This window comes from Nanorana parkeri, unplaced genomic scaffold, assembly GCF_000935625.1.
Source record: "Nanorana parkeri isolate BGI_ZX_2015 unplaced genomic scaffold, ASM93562v1 scaffold22, whole genome shotgun sequence".
NCBI lineage: Eukaryota > Metazoa > Chordata > Amphibia > Anura > Dicroglossidae > Nanorana > Nanorana parkeri.
In genome coordinates this window covers 2,455,527-2,470,224 of record NW_017306290.1, presented here as the reverse complement: position 1 = coordinate 2,470,224, position 14,698 = coordinate 2,455,527, and the positions used below count along the sequence as shown (strand labels likewise).

Below are 14,698 nucleotides of genomic sequence, written 5' to 3'. Positions count from 1 at the left end.
TTTTTTTAATAGTGGAGAATGATTTTAACCTTTGTGATAAAATCAGAGATTACCCTTCACTTTCGGATGCAGCAAAAGCATCCGAAAGTGAAGGGGACCCGTCATTCAAAACTTGTAATATTCTTTTTGTTATAAAGCTGCACAATGAGAATAAACAAAGTAGAACATCCACTGACAAAATCCAATTCCTGCATTCTGACCCTACCCAGCTCCAACAACACAAAAACTTCTGTTATTCATGACTTGTCTGGCCAGCAGCATGGTCAGTCAACTCTTTAGGAGCCTGTCTTACAAGAGTCTTTGGCTCTGGCTAGATGTTCTGCTTATTTAAAGTGACACTAATCTCAGGAGTTAAATCTTAAAAATGCATTCAAGTGCCTTAACTATTAACAGAAATGTATCCTATTTGTGTATCACTCGGCTGTAGATCCTCAAATCATCTCTGAATTGATGCTGACACTTTCCTTCCTTCTGGAGGGTGGCTACTTTTGTTCCCCATGGTCCCTGTGTGTGTTGTAAAGTAGTCACCTCTCCAAGCTCACTCCTGTGATGGACTATAACTTCAATACAAATTGATAAACTAAATGTGAAATTGTAGTCTATCACGGGCGCAAGCTTGGAATGGTGGCTGCTTTCCAACACACACAGGGACCATGGGGAACAAAAGTATCCAATCTCCAGAAGGAAGAACAGTGTCCGCATCAATTCAGAGATGATTTGAGGATCTAAAGCCGAGTGATACACAAATAAGATACGTTTTTGTTAATAGTTAAGGTACTTAAAAGCATTTTTTTAGTGTCACTTTGACTGACATTTGACTGACATGCTCCTTGTAGAGGTAGCAGCTGGGCTGAGCAAAGGGACAAAGTATCATTTTAGAGATCATGCATGGTTTTATTTTTAGATTTTTTTTTCCATTTACTTCTTACATCATAAATGCAACACTACAATAAAATCTGTTTACATTTATGTCAATGATGGGACCATATGACAACAAATAGTGTAAAAAGCTAGAGTCTACAGTGTACCGTAGCCAAGCTACTGTCCGATAAGTGAAAGATTTTTGGTTGACTACTATGGAATACTGTATGCCATAATTGCTCTTTGCAACAAGCCTAAATATGTTATTTTATGTAAAAGGAAATAGTGTTTCCAGCAACTGACCGCATAGTTCTGTAAAAACCTCAAAGAAAAAAAAACACTGGTTGTCATGGGCAACATCCCCTTTCTTGGCATTGCTTGCAAATAAACATCAGTAAATGGTATATGGAAGATGTCTTTTGTTGCAAAATACATGTTTAGTTGATCTCCACAGGAAAACAAAATGTCTTATTTTATTTTTCCGGATGTATGTTTTCTTTTAGTTTGTCCAGTTGGTTGCCATGTAATGCTTAGTAATGGAAGGGTCCATATGATAAATGCTGCCTGCAGTAGCCTCTGCTTAGCTGCCATGGTCAGTTGTTGCAGATCTTGCCAGAATTATGACTGTATTTTTCAGGGTTTTTCTTTTTCTACAGCCGTTTCAAATGTCAAGATGCAGTAATGTTCTAGAATCATGTCCATACATATTAAATGTGGCGTGGGCACTGCCACCTCTTTATAATACATTTGTGCCAGAAGGTAAATAAACTTTTGTTTAAAAAATGAAACCTCTCTGAAATCAGAATTGTCTTTGATTTTGAGGGCTATTCTGTCTTTCTGAATAAAACAGTCTTGTGCGTCCCGTGATAACTGGTTTGGTTGTTATTAAAGAACACCATTGATATGTGTTCTTTCTTATTTTACTTCCTAAATGGATATTCTCAGGATAGATGTACGGGAGTTGCTCTCCCCAAGATGCATGCATTGGGGCCTCCTCATCATGCTTGCTACACTATTTGAGAGGTTCTCTGTCATTTCTATATTTTCATATGGCTGGGGTGGCTCCTGTTCAAAATGGAACCTAGTAAAACTGATTTAATTCTGTGTATGTAGGCCCCGTGCAGTTACCTCTACTCAGCCAATCACAGGCTCTCAATGCTGCCCCAAGTTTGTTATGGAGCCATTATAGTGTGCCTCTCTGGTACTGGTGACTTCTGTGGGTAGTTTCTGCACCTGTAGGCAGCGCTGTCTGGGTTACAAAATCAGGCACGTGTGGTACAGTTGCTCCTAGCAGTAGTCTACAGCACTGGGATTTGGCAAGAGTCCTGTGTGTATATCAACCATACATAGGCTGGTATTTCTGGCATTCTTCTGAAAATGCTAGTTTCCTGCTGGTGTGTAAATGTAGTATATCTGATTCACACGTCAGTAACAAACATACATCAAATGCTTGGAGTGCTAGCCTCCATATTTATTTTTTTCAAGGCTTTCCTGTTAATTTGAATTGTATTTTTATTCTTAAAAGGATACAATTGTTGTGTAAGCCATTTTGTAATTAACAGCACCATGCTCAGATTTGTGAATGGTAAGGATGAGAGGATTGGAGATGCGACAGTAGGGCTGAGATCTAGGATACCAACAGTGCCTACAGCCAGAGCGGCCAGGAAGTACAGCGGGAGCACTACTTGTAGCATATAACATAAATGATTTGCGGGACATTTAAGTATGCCTGCATTAGAGTGAGGTTCTCCTGAGGTATGAGAAGGTGCACCTGCTTGAAACCTGTGAAGGTAATTTTGCTTGGAGTTGGACTTTAAGGCACTGGGACTGATCTTGCAATGAAAGTAGACAGGTACTCACACCTAGGAATTGGTGGAGACTGGTCATTCCAATAACTTCCTAATACTAAAATGGTTGGTGTTAATATCTAGAAAACATAAGCAGTTTTTTTCCCTAAAACTCATCTTGCAGTTATGCTCACATCAGTGGGATGATGTGTTCCAGAATGCATATATCTGAGAGATGCAGGAAAGCATTTGCCTTTGCTGAGAAGAGAAAATATTTGACACAATAAGGTTCTTTTTTTTTATTTTATACAGTAGTAAACTTTTTAATGCATAAATTAAATTTTAAGCTGCACGGGCTACTGTGAAGTGAATTTCATCTAACAGGTGCCAAAGTAATAGTGGCATGTCCCCAAGAGTGACTCCAGCACCCATGTCCACTTGCTGCTGCTCCCATTACCCCCCCCCCCCCCCCCCCCCCCATCATTTCAGCCGCATCTTCCGCCCTGTTCTCTGAACACTACACTTTTCTAGTGGAGTTCAGAGCTATAAGAAGCACAGTCTAATCAGTCCACTGCTAGGATGGCAGCAGGGATACTATGTTCGATTTCTATTTTCCACCACTCGGAGTAAGTGAGGTCACCATGTTGGCACCCCAGTTTCCACACTACCCTGAATTCATATATAATGTATTCCGGTATTTAAAAGTTGGAACAGAAAATGTTTTGACAATGCAGTTTATTTTTGGCCACATTACCTGCAATGTAACCACTTGTGCCAAGCAATTTGCCCAGCAGTGGGGACTTATCTATGAATGTATGTGAACTGTTTTAAGTCAACCCATCATCCTTATCACCATCTTCTCCATAGCATTTGTATAGATAAGTCCTTTGTGCTCTATGATGGTGTAATGTTTGGCTTAAATGTACATATGTAAAGTTTTTATGGTAAATATAATTCATTCAATTTTAATATTGAAAAACAATGTACTGTATATGAACAGACTGGAAACAATAAAGTCTTTTGAGACTAAATTGTGCTCTGCATGTCTCAGGTTTCAGTAGTCTAATGCCTAAGAATCCATTCACACATTTCTAACACATGCATTAATGAAATATACGTTGTGTGTTAGCGTGTTTATTTTGAATGGCACCCCCAATACACTAAGGCAAATGCAGCTCCTACACATGTGTTGCAGAGCACAGTAAATCACTACTCTGCGTTGTGGTGCGCTGCATTTGTTTGTGCGTGTTCCTAGCCCGTTTATTTGCAATGCATGTTCACACATATTAAATGCATTTGTTAACTCAGTCACACTGGGACTGCAAGATCTGAATGGGTCCTAAGAATTAGAACATCTGTTTAAACCCTAGAGGTGCCCATACACCAATTTTCGTTCGATTTCTTTCGTCCCGTCATCAAACCCTCGTTCGTCTTCCATTTGAATGCCCTATCATGCACAGAGCAATGTAGATTTCGATTATTGTACGTTAGTAATACTAACTGGCTGAATTTCGTCGATCATAGAACAGATTTTCATTTGGGCATGTGCAGTTTCATACAATTCAAAAAAGTTTTCCAGCCTGACCAAGGAAATTCATGCAGTTGTACAGTAATTATGATCACTTCCATCAACTAGCCGATTATCTTACGAAAACCCGAACGCGTTTGTTTTTTTTAACGATAATTGCAAATGGTATGGGCACCTTTTACACACAACATTCTTCCATTCAAGAGGAGTAGATATACACAGACAAGATCTTACTGGACATTTGCTGTAGGTTTTCTAAAATTGTCAATGTAAGCTATACATGCCACCCGAAACATCTAGTTTATCAGCATTACCTGACCAGCTTAGGTTTGTTAGCCATGTTAACACTTCACGGTGTGGAGGGCTTAGCCTATATGCACATGTAGTTTTGATATGTATTAACTAATTTTCTTCTAAAAGCAGGGAGAAAATTACCTCATCATGTAGGTATTTCCTTAGAGCTTATATACATTTGTGTTTCTTTGCTAATCCCTTTGCTTTCACATTATAGGCAAGAGATAAAACATGGGTCAATTTGTTCGATTCCTAATTCCTCATGCACCAGCAACGTAGAAGAAAAACCTGTAGATCTGGCATAGGTAACACTGCTCTACAAGCAGAAGGCCTTGGAAATGGAAGTAACTAAATATTACCAGAATTGGGTCACTAATAAAGGAAAATTAAGTCCTGAGTATTATTTGGCTCCACGTTCCAAGATACAGCTTCAGGTCAAAATTGCATCAAAATAATTCAAAATTACAAGGGGGATGTGCGATTATGCTCCGTAACTTTTTCTGCATACTGTTATATAGCAATGAGAATGGTGCCACACCAATCATTATAAATGTATCTTTTTATTGATACCAATAACATAACTTTCCATTAATGTATTCATTGCACAATAATACAGCTTTTTAGACCAGCTTTAGACGAATCTATGAACAATCTTAATTCATCTGGATTGTGGGCAATGTTAAGGGCTGTCATTAAGCCGTTAATATCATTGCAATAAACCAAATCACCTTCCGCTAAGAAATACTGAACCAGATCTTTTTGGCGATCACAGAAAATTGAGATCCTGACATCAATCTACAAGAGGTTCCTCTGTTGTAATCTGGAGCCTAGTAGCTCTGCCTTACTCTTAGGCAATTCCAAATCCCTGACCAGGTCATTTAGTTCACTCTGTGAAATTAGATGTGGTTCAGGTGGAGCATACAGCGGGCTACATTTTGGGTCCGCTGACATCGACGGCCCTGGATAAGCTGCATCCTGCTCATCGTCTTTATCATCATCTGAGTCTAGAAAGTAAGATTCTGGTGGCTTTGGAATAGTCAAGTCCTCACCATGGGGTACAGGACGCAGTGCGGATGGAATGTTTGGATTTTCCACGGTCCACTTCTTTCTTGAGATCCCTTTTGCAATTGGGGAAACCATGCAAAAATAGCAGCCACTACTATGATTGGTGGGTTCCCTCCACACCATTGCAACTGCGAAAGGCATGGAGTTTTTCTTCTTGTTTAGCCAAGGACGCAGATAATTTGCACATGTAATGCAACAATAATAATGAGGGGCCCAACTCTTGTCCTGATCCCCTATTGTGCATCCAAAATATAGGTGGTATGCCTCGTTACCACTGCCGTCATGCTGCACTTTTGAGAAATGTCACCTCGCCACAAATGTATCAGAAGTTATCTACGTTGTTTACACAGTTTCGAGGCATCTTGGCTTCTGAGGGAAAATATCACGCATCTGTTCCTTGCAAATGTTAGGCAATGACACTTTCACAAGCCACCAGATGTAACTATGATGTGTAGATCTGACCAAGACAAATGCACCTTGCAATAAAAGAACAATAAATTACAGTTAGGTAATCTTTAGTCTCAAAGTGAAGATACATTTATACACTTCCAAGTGGTACCATTTTCATGATTCTACCGTGCTTTGTCGAGAAGTTACGAGGCATCATGATCATCAGACATCTCCCACCTTGTAAGAAAATATACTCACCTGTGTATAAAATCTTTATTGTGAAATATCTTGAAAACGTTAGCCAACCGACCAGCACCTTATCACCTGTTTTCTAATTCATCTAATCAAAATATGTAAGAATTAACACATTTTATCTGGGAGGTCGATAATTTCCCAAAATTTGTAGACCAGTGTAATCTTTTGATCATGATGTACTGGTAGATCACATATGGTTACAAACTAGGTAACAAGGCTGAATGGCTTTTCAGGACCAGAATAAAAAAACAGCTGCGTATAATAGCACAAGTCTAAAATTGCATGGATAACACTTGTTAGGTAGTAGTATTGCAGCCTTCATGAACATTAATGGAAAATTACTGATACAGCACAAGTCTGATGGTGGGGTGCTTATGCAAAGATACTTCCTTCTCTCTTTTAAAAATTTTTTTGGGGGGGAGGGGTGCTTAGGGGCGACTCCTGTACATGTAAACATTCTGTGCCCTGCTGTCCTTGATCCTTGCTTGATATCTGGTGTGATATAAGAGGTCTGCCACAATGTAACTGACAAAAACAACTGACCCTTGCCTCATCTTCTCTCTACCAAATCCTACACACTGATTACCATGCAAGGGTCAATAAACAACATGGCTATCAGTTTGTCTATTTTTCACCAAACTATGGCAAGGTCTGCTGCACTCTGTGGTTCCCCCACCAGCCTTTACATCATTAAGCACAGCCGGAACCAGGAGATCAACGATCCTGGAAGCGTTAAGTTTCTCAGCAGACTTCAGAGGAAAATTTCGGACAATTGACAAGGTGAACCAACCAGCAGTTTATTCAGAAGAAAACGGCATTAAAGGAATCCTAGGACCGCTCCCTGCCACAGAAAAACTTACAAGAGTCACAGCCTCTGGTGCAATCTGGGTGTCAAATGTCTTGTCCGCTGCTATGCTTCCATTAGCCCCGAGGCCAGGATCACATCTGAGCGTTCTGAGAACACGCGGCAATTTGCATGTTTTCGTGCCTGATTGGCGGAATTGCACACAAACGCCCTTGCGGTGACATTAATTTCTAATGGTGCATATATAAACGTTGCAGAAAAAAAACACGCCCGCTCATCGCACAAAAAGGTGCAGGAGTCGAATGCTAAAGACTTTGCAAGAAGCTATATTGCTTGAACACAATGAGGTATGAACCTGCCAGAGAGCTAAGTATTTAGTCTTCTATTGCATGGACCATTCTTAGTTTTTTTTTTTGTGGAAGCGACAACGCTTTAAAGTATGCAAAAGAAAAAGGTTATATAGGATATATTATATTTATATAGTTCAGCTAGTGTAGGTTGATTGTTTTTTCTCAATAAAACTGCCGTTACATTTCAAAAGAAGGGTAAGGCCAGAATTACAGTATACAAGGCATGAAAATATGCAGTACAGCTCTGTAATACATTAACATTTCACATGTTTATCCCTTTAAAGACCTTGTAAGTACAGAACAATACCTGTTTATGTGCCAGGAAATAAATCTTGAATTATACTGTTAACCTTTTATAGACTTAACAATTCTGTACATACGTATTCGCTCCACTTTTTTAGTGTTACAACAAATTAAAATGGATTTGACTGTTTTTTGTACCATTTAAAGCCCATCTATGGACAGATGTTGTCCCTACGCTATCTCCCATTTGTAAAATACTTTTTATATTCTGAAACCTCCGTTGACACTTTTGTAGCACCTTTCCTAGGAGTGAAGACTAGGCCCACTGCTGGCCAGTCTTGTTGCTATCCCTTTTTGTGACACTGCTACACCTCTCTGGAACCTGAGAGGACCCCACCCCTGGATAGCCAATGGGAAGTGTCATGGACACCTAACGATTTCTCATAGGCGTTATATTTGGTTATAAGAGACCAAAGATCTATCCATGTTTGCTGCATCTCTCATGCCCTTTGGAAAACTCCTATAAAGGATTTGGGATTTTATCCAGCAGTGGCCTTCTTCTTGTCAACGTCAGAACTGTGCTTTATTCTTTCCATAGTTTAATACATGTAGGAGAGCTCTCAGATGTCTTCAAAAGTATGGATTTTGTTTATAACCCAACCCGGCTTGCTGCTTCTCCCCAGAACTTCATCCTGGTTTTGTTGTGATGGCTGCTTGATCTTTGTGACAGCTGTTTGTTTCGGTAAGCCCTCCAATAAACAGAAGAAACTGTGGTATTTAATTTGAGGTTGTTTAAACGGGTGCGCTTCCACTAGTGACCCAGAAGATGGCAGCAGAACACTTGTGTCACGTGCAGTGCTTGAATAGCTCTAAGCATATAACTCCTCTACTGTTTAACCATTTCACTGCCAGACCCTGCTCTCCACTTTTACCCTTATGTGGCCCTGTCATTTTTACCATTAATGTTATCATTTTTCACTATTTACTTACAACTTACAGCTTTGAAGGTAAAATAACCACCCCAACCATATATTTTCAGAAAGACTAGGAATTAAATTGAACCATTAGGGATGGGCACCACACCCCCAATTAGAATTGTATACAAGAAAAGAAAAGCGGGGCTTTAAAAGTGTCCAAACCATACAAGACGTCCATCAAACATACATGGTTTTGTATAAACGTATATTTAATACATACATAAAGACTTGGTTACAATTAAAATGTCATTGACATGATACAATGTTACATTGAAATCAAACTACCTCCTTTTGGTGCCCATACATGTGTACATATATATATATAATTCATTAGTATAACATGGACTCCTTGAGTCCTGATTTCTGTAATAGTTGTATGATCCACTGTGGGCCCCATCTCCGACGCGTTTCGCAGCTTGTACATAACTTACAAAATTCCCAATAAATCAAAAAGATAGAATTCTGAGTCAATACATAACAAATATTTCTTACATTTTAAAATTGTTCATTTTTCAGAAACAGTGAAAATTGAAGATATGTAAAGGAGAAACTTTAACAAAAAAATCTGGAGGTTGGTTTCACACCTATGCGCTGTGTTAATGCTTAACTTCAGACAGAACTGTAGATAACTGCCACACTCTTTACCAAATGCCCCTTGTGCTGAAAGATGGGTGCTGAAGTGACTGCGGATAGCGCCACAGATCACAATGTATATCAGAGATGTCACCAGCACACCAGTGGATAGTGTCCAAAAATAAAGTCTTTTATTCACGCAGATTTGTCGCATCAAAAATTGCAACGTTTTGGGGCCGCACAGGGTCCCCTTCATCAGGCTTAACATGACATGCTAAGCCTGATGAAGTGGACCCTGCACGGTCAGTCTCTCTCAGGTATGGGACTAACAGAAGGCAGTGGCAGGCAGCCATTTTGCTAATGGCTATTGCAAAGTGCAAAAGTAAGCTGGCTATTGCTCCGCCCACTGCCTTTTGTCAGTCCCATAGGAGCACGCCTCAGAGAAAAAGTTTTCCTTCAGGTCCGCTCCTCTACTGATTGGCAGAAGGCAGTGGGTGGAACAATAATCAGCCTCCCATTGGCTATTGCAATTTAAAATAGCCAATAACAGAAGGGTTATTGCACCTGCAGAGGAGTGGACCTGAGAGAGAAAGTTCTCTCTCAGGTCCACTCCTCTGTGACTGACAGACAGTGAGCAGATCGTTAGCCAGCCTGCATTTGGGTATTTCAATTTTATATAGCCAATAGCAGGTTTTGTTTATTTCTGCCAACTGCCAGATGTAAACATTGCATCGGGGAGTTGGGGTTTTTTTTTCTTCCAATTGTCGGCCGACGCTGGAATGACTTCGTGGGACATTTTTAAAAATGTATTTCAACCACTTGCTGTATAGAGCAATTTCTTACTATTTGCACACACATGATATAATCTGAATTTTTGGCTATAAAACAGCTTCAAATCCCAAACAATTATATATTTTCCGAGGCCCTGTAGAATAAAAAAAAAAATGATAGTTGCAATTTTTTATGTCGCACTGTATTTGCACAAATGTTTATCAAACCAGTATTTTTAGGATAAAATAACATTTAGTGCACAGAAACAGAATATAATACCCAATCTTATGGTAAAATATAAAAGATGGGGGTCACGTTGGGTAAATAGATACCAAACATCAAGCCTTAAAATGGCATTAATCAACAGTTGACACAACTCCACGTGTTAGCCACACTAAACACACTTATACCCGAAGCCCCCCATATAAGTCAAGTTCTAGACCGTATCCATGATATACATATCATGGAAGATCTCATGAGTTCTATTAAACATACCTCTGCCTCAGTCGCTCGAACCTGGCTCCCATGGTTGGAATACATTCAGTCCCCTGACTACCTTACCCTCAGATAGGAGAACACTGATTCGCTCCTGATGGGGTAACTTTATCCCATCCCTACCTTATCTTTCCCGCTTCCTTATCCTCCTTAGCTACGTGTCCTATTATTATTTTTCTTTTTCTCAAGTGACCTAGTAAATACCGGGCCATTTATCCCGCATGCCCCCCTCCCTTTCCCCCCTTATACTTTTTTTTGTTTATTTTTATTATATACATCGCAATGCATTTGAAATACTCTCTCTATGATCGCTTGAACGAGCAACTATTTGTTATTCAAGCACTTGTTTATCTTTTTTGTGAACACAGTCAAGGTATTTAAAATATAAAATAAAGAATTTATAAAAAAAAAAAAAAAATGGCTGTAAAGCCAAAAGGGTGTGGCTACGGTGCCATTCACTTCAATGGCCCGCCACGCCCCCTCCTTCCCCACAAAAAAAGTGAGCTGACCGCAATGCGAGGCAGTGCGTTCTGGCCAGAATCGGGCCGGAACGCACTGCATCTGGTGTGAACAAGGCCTGAATGTTTGTTTCACTCCTTCGTACCATAAAAATTTTATAGAATACGTTATTTCCAGCAGATGGCAGTATAGGGCAATGTTATGTTTTACAATGAAGTGTCCAAAGCGATAAATGTGATACAGACAAGACATGTCCCCCCATATTACTCTTCTATGTCCACCAGCAGTAGACAGCTTGCTACACGCATGTGTTTGTGATTGTTAATGGGATAGTTATGATTATGCACTAGTATGCTTATCCTTCATTTAGGATAATCAATGTATTAGCGAGCACAATCTCTCCAGCATGGGCACAAGCAAAACAGATTTTAAAGGTAGAGTGAGGAAGATTAAGAACCTCCGTCAGGCTCGTATCTGTCCCTGTATCTAGTAGCCAAGGTACCATCTGAGAACAGCATATGTCTATGAATCCTGAAACCCAAACACTAAACTAGCAAAGCTTATTGCATATTTTGTATTTATGCACTTTTATTTATGCATAATATGTGCATTGAATAACTTCAATAAATATAGGATATCAATTTTAATTACTGGTAGAATAGATGTATTCATTTATACAGATAAAGTGCTGCATTCTCCATTACTGTGGTAACTGATAGGGATTAGCATAATATAACCGGTCACAGAGTATCAACGTTAAAAGGCCACAAGATATCCCTGGTCAAAGCATTATCTGCCTCATTAAATCTTTTCAAATTAATAATCTTGTCCGCTTTGGGTGCACACAAGTGCACTTAAGCTATTGTATTAGGTCACTAACATTAGCTTTTATCCCTCACTGACCAGGTTTTTCTTTTCATAAAATGAATCTACTTACTTTATGAATGTATTTGGCTATTTCAAATATACACCTTTCGCTTTAACAAATAAGGTGGCATAAAAAGCAACCATGGGGTGTATGTAGTAGCTCATAGCAACCATAAATTTCACCTTTCCTCACTTTAGAGTGGTTTAAATGATGAAAAATGAACGCTGAGGTGGAGGAATAAAAATACATTACATATTGATGCTTTTTTTGTTTATTAAAAAGCCAGTCCAGCCTAAAAATGTTGCATTTGATTTTAGATGTAACTTAGAGTATTAGATAAATACCTGCCTTGTTATGTATTTTCAGGACTCCAGCAGTGAGGTACCCTCATAGCTCTTAGCACTGTTCCTGCCCAACTTTGGGTTTTGGTGCCCAGTTTCCAATGTTCCCATGCCTACTTGTTGCATGGTTTATAATATAAAATAATATTTCATCAAGGTAGTGTGGGATTTCCGGATAATGGCTACCGCAAGTATGTGTTAGGAGATTGTCACATTCTACTGCCTGTCTCTGCCTCCCTGCTCATCTATTGCGAGGCGTCAGGCTCCACTCTGCCGCCAGCGCCACCTTAGCCCCTATTGGCCAGTGGTGACACCCTCTTAGACTGCATTCTCATTGCTAGGCAGTCAGTTGGCCTTTTTTCCATCTAGCCTTCCTGGCTCCCACTGGCCAGGAGCACTGGGGGATCTTTTTAAACATCATAAACCCACAGCTTGTGCTTTACTAGGGTTCTGAATCCTGACATTTCTGTTATCAGACCCTTACCTATTTACTGCCCTTCCTCCGCCTGTCCCTGGCATACGCTCTTGTCTGCTGCCTGCCTTGATCTCTGCCTTTTCATGGATTCTGTTTACTGTCTGCTGCCTGTACTGACCTCTGGCTCGTCCCTGGATTATCTGTTGTCTGTCCGGACTTCTGTCTCATTTTATGGTTATGCTTACTGCCTGCTGCCGACCTTGACCTCTGCCTGACCCTGGATTATGCTCATTGTCGGCTGCCTGACCACCACCTGCCTCTGGACTCCATTTTCGGCTACTTTCCTGCTGTACAACAGTCCATACCTGATTTTCCTGAAGACCACCGGTCTTCTTTCTTCATCCTTGCATAGATCAAGTACCGGTAGGCCTGCTTACCTTAAGGGAACAAGGGCTTCTATAGGTAAAGCAACTCTCACCAGCTATAGTCTCTGACCCCTGCTATTGTGGCAAGCATTACAGTATGTAGACCCAGAAACCCACATAACAAGATCTCATCACCTGAATCCCTAAGAGATATAGCTGCTAGGTGTCTCAAAGCATATCTCTAGGAAAAACCTTTTTATGGATAGAGTGGAGAAGGGCTAATGCTTTCTGTGTTCCCACTGGAGAGATTCACCCCTCAGTTTGTACTAGTGATCATTGGTCTGAGAACAAGAGGTAAGGTTAAATCATCCAATGTGGACATCTGTTCTGGGGACCCCTAAAAGGGTAATTCCGCTAATTTTTCGGAGGTATCTTCTAACTTTCTCTTGTGTCCCTGGGACTGGAAGTAAAGGGGAAATTCCCCAATGATACACAGATGGCAAATAATTTAATCTGGTATGAGTTTTAACCCTTCCCTAATCGATCCAAAACTAAGAGTTCTTACACTTATTACTCATTCACACCTCTTTGATGCGACATTGCAGAGGTGCTGCAGGATTCACTTGTGATGCTATTCAGTAGGAATTAAATCAGAAATGAATGGGCTGCCTACCACAGTTAAACACACTGCAAGAAGTGCATGCACCTTTTGTTGAATTGCATCTCACCACATCGCATGTTATTAGATTACCAAGCGATATGGTGTGATACAAAACACATGCAATGGCTAGGAGTGTTGGGGTGCCATTATGAAATAATGTTAGTCCACCTAACATTGCAACATGCAATGCGGGATTGCAAGCGGCATTGCACATGCTCACGCATCACACAGATGTTAATAAAGCATAACTCTGTGTGTTAAACAGCAGTGCAGCAGTGGCCCATCACTGTGTGTAATGTGCCCAAAGGGCATGAGGCCCCGTGTGCACTCATTGCACACATTGGAGTAATGGCATACCTAGTGGGATGTGGTCCACACTGGCTACCACCACTTACAGGGTGCCCTGATGTAATATGTGAATGGCAGCATTGTGCCAGTTATTGGATTCTCTCTACAAAAAGACAATTAGACACTAGCAGAGGGAGGCAGGCGCAGACTGCACTGTGCTTAAAATCATGTGACTGGACACCACACAGCTCAGTCACCCCCTCTGAGAGAGAATTACCAGCTCCACAAAGTCCTCTGGAATGCATGAAGAACAGGTAAGACATGGATTTATTTTTCTTACCAGAGTGCCCACTAGACCACCAAGGAGTATAAGGGACACCTTCCAGCCACCCACCAAGCAATAGTCTGGGTGGGTTTATTGTTCCAGCCAACCACTAGCCTCTTGTGCTGAAGGGTGTTATTTTTACAGCCAGACACTGACCACCAATGCTGGGGGAGGTTTCTTGTTCCAGCCAGCTAATGGCCACCAATACTGGGGGGGTAGTGGGGGATTTTTTTTACAGCCAGCCACTGACCACCAATACTTCTTGCCAAAATGGTAGAATTAATGTGTGCCTACTCCTATGGGATTGTGTCCCCCTCTCCCCACCAATCCTATTCTCTCCTCAGCTCAGGGAATGGTCCCTTTAAGTGCTCTTTTACCTGGCTCGTGGGTCTGGCAAGAAAGTCTTCTCCTTGTACGACTTCTGGACTCTTCTAAGGCTTGTGCCTCTCCCTATAAAAGACTGTGATCCGTAGCTCTGCACCAGTTGGCTGGACTCACAGGACAGCAGGTTCCCCTCCCACCCTCCACACCTCCCTTTTTCTTATTTACCTATTGCAGCTTTTTATGTGGTTTGTCACCCCT

General features: G+C 40.7%; 1 protein-coding gene across 1 annotated transcript in view; it reads left to right on the top strand.

The window, feature by feature from the left end:
* The first annotated feature begins 524 nt into the window (after nucleotides 1-524).
* The window catches only part of SLC35F1 (solute carrier family 35 member F1), a 290,914-nt gene continuing 276,740 nt past the window's right edge, over nucleotides 525-14,698 (top strand). Inside the window, exon 1 of the mRNA XM_018563687.1 lies at nucleotides 525-547. The gene's annotated coding sequence lies outside the window, so the exon portion shown is untranslated. The remainder of the gene's footprint in view (nucleotides 548-14,698) is intronic.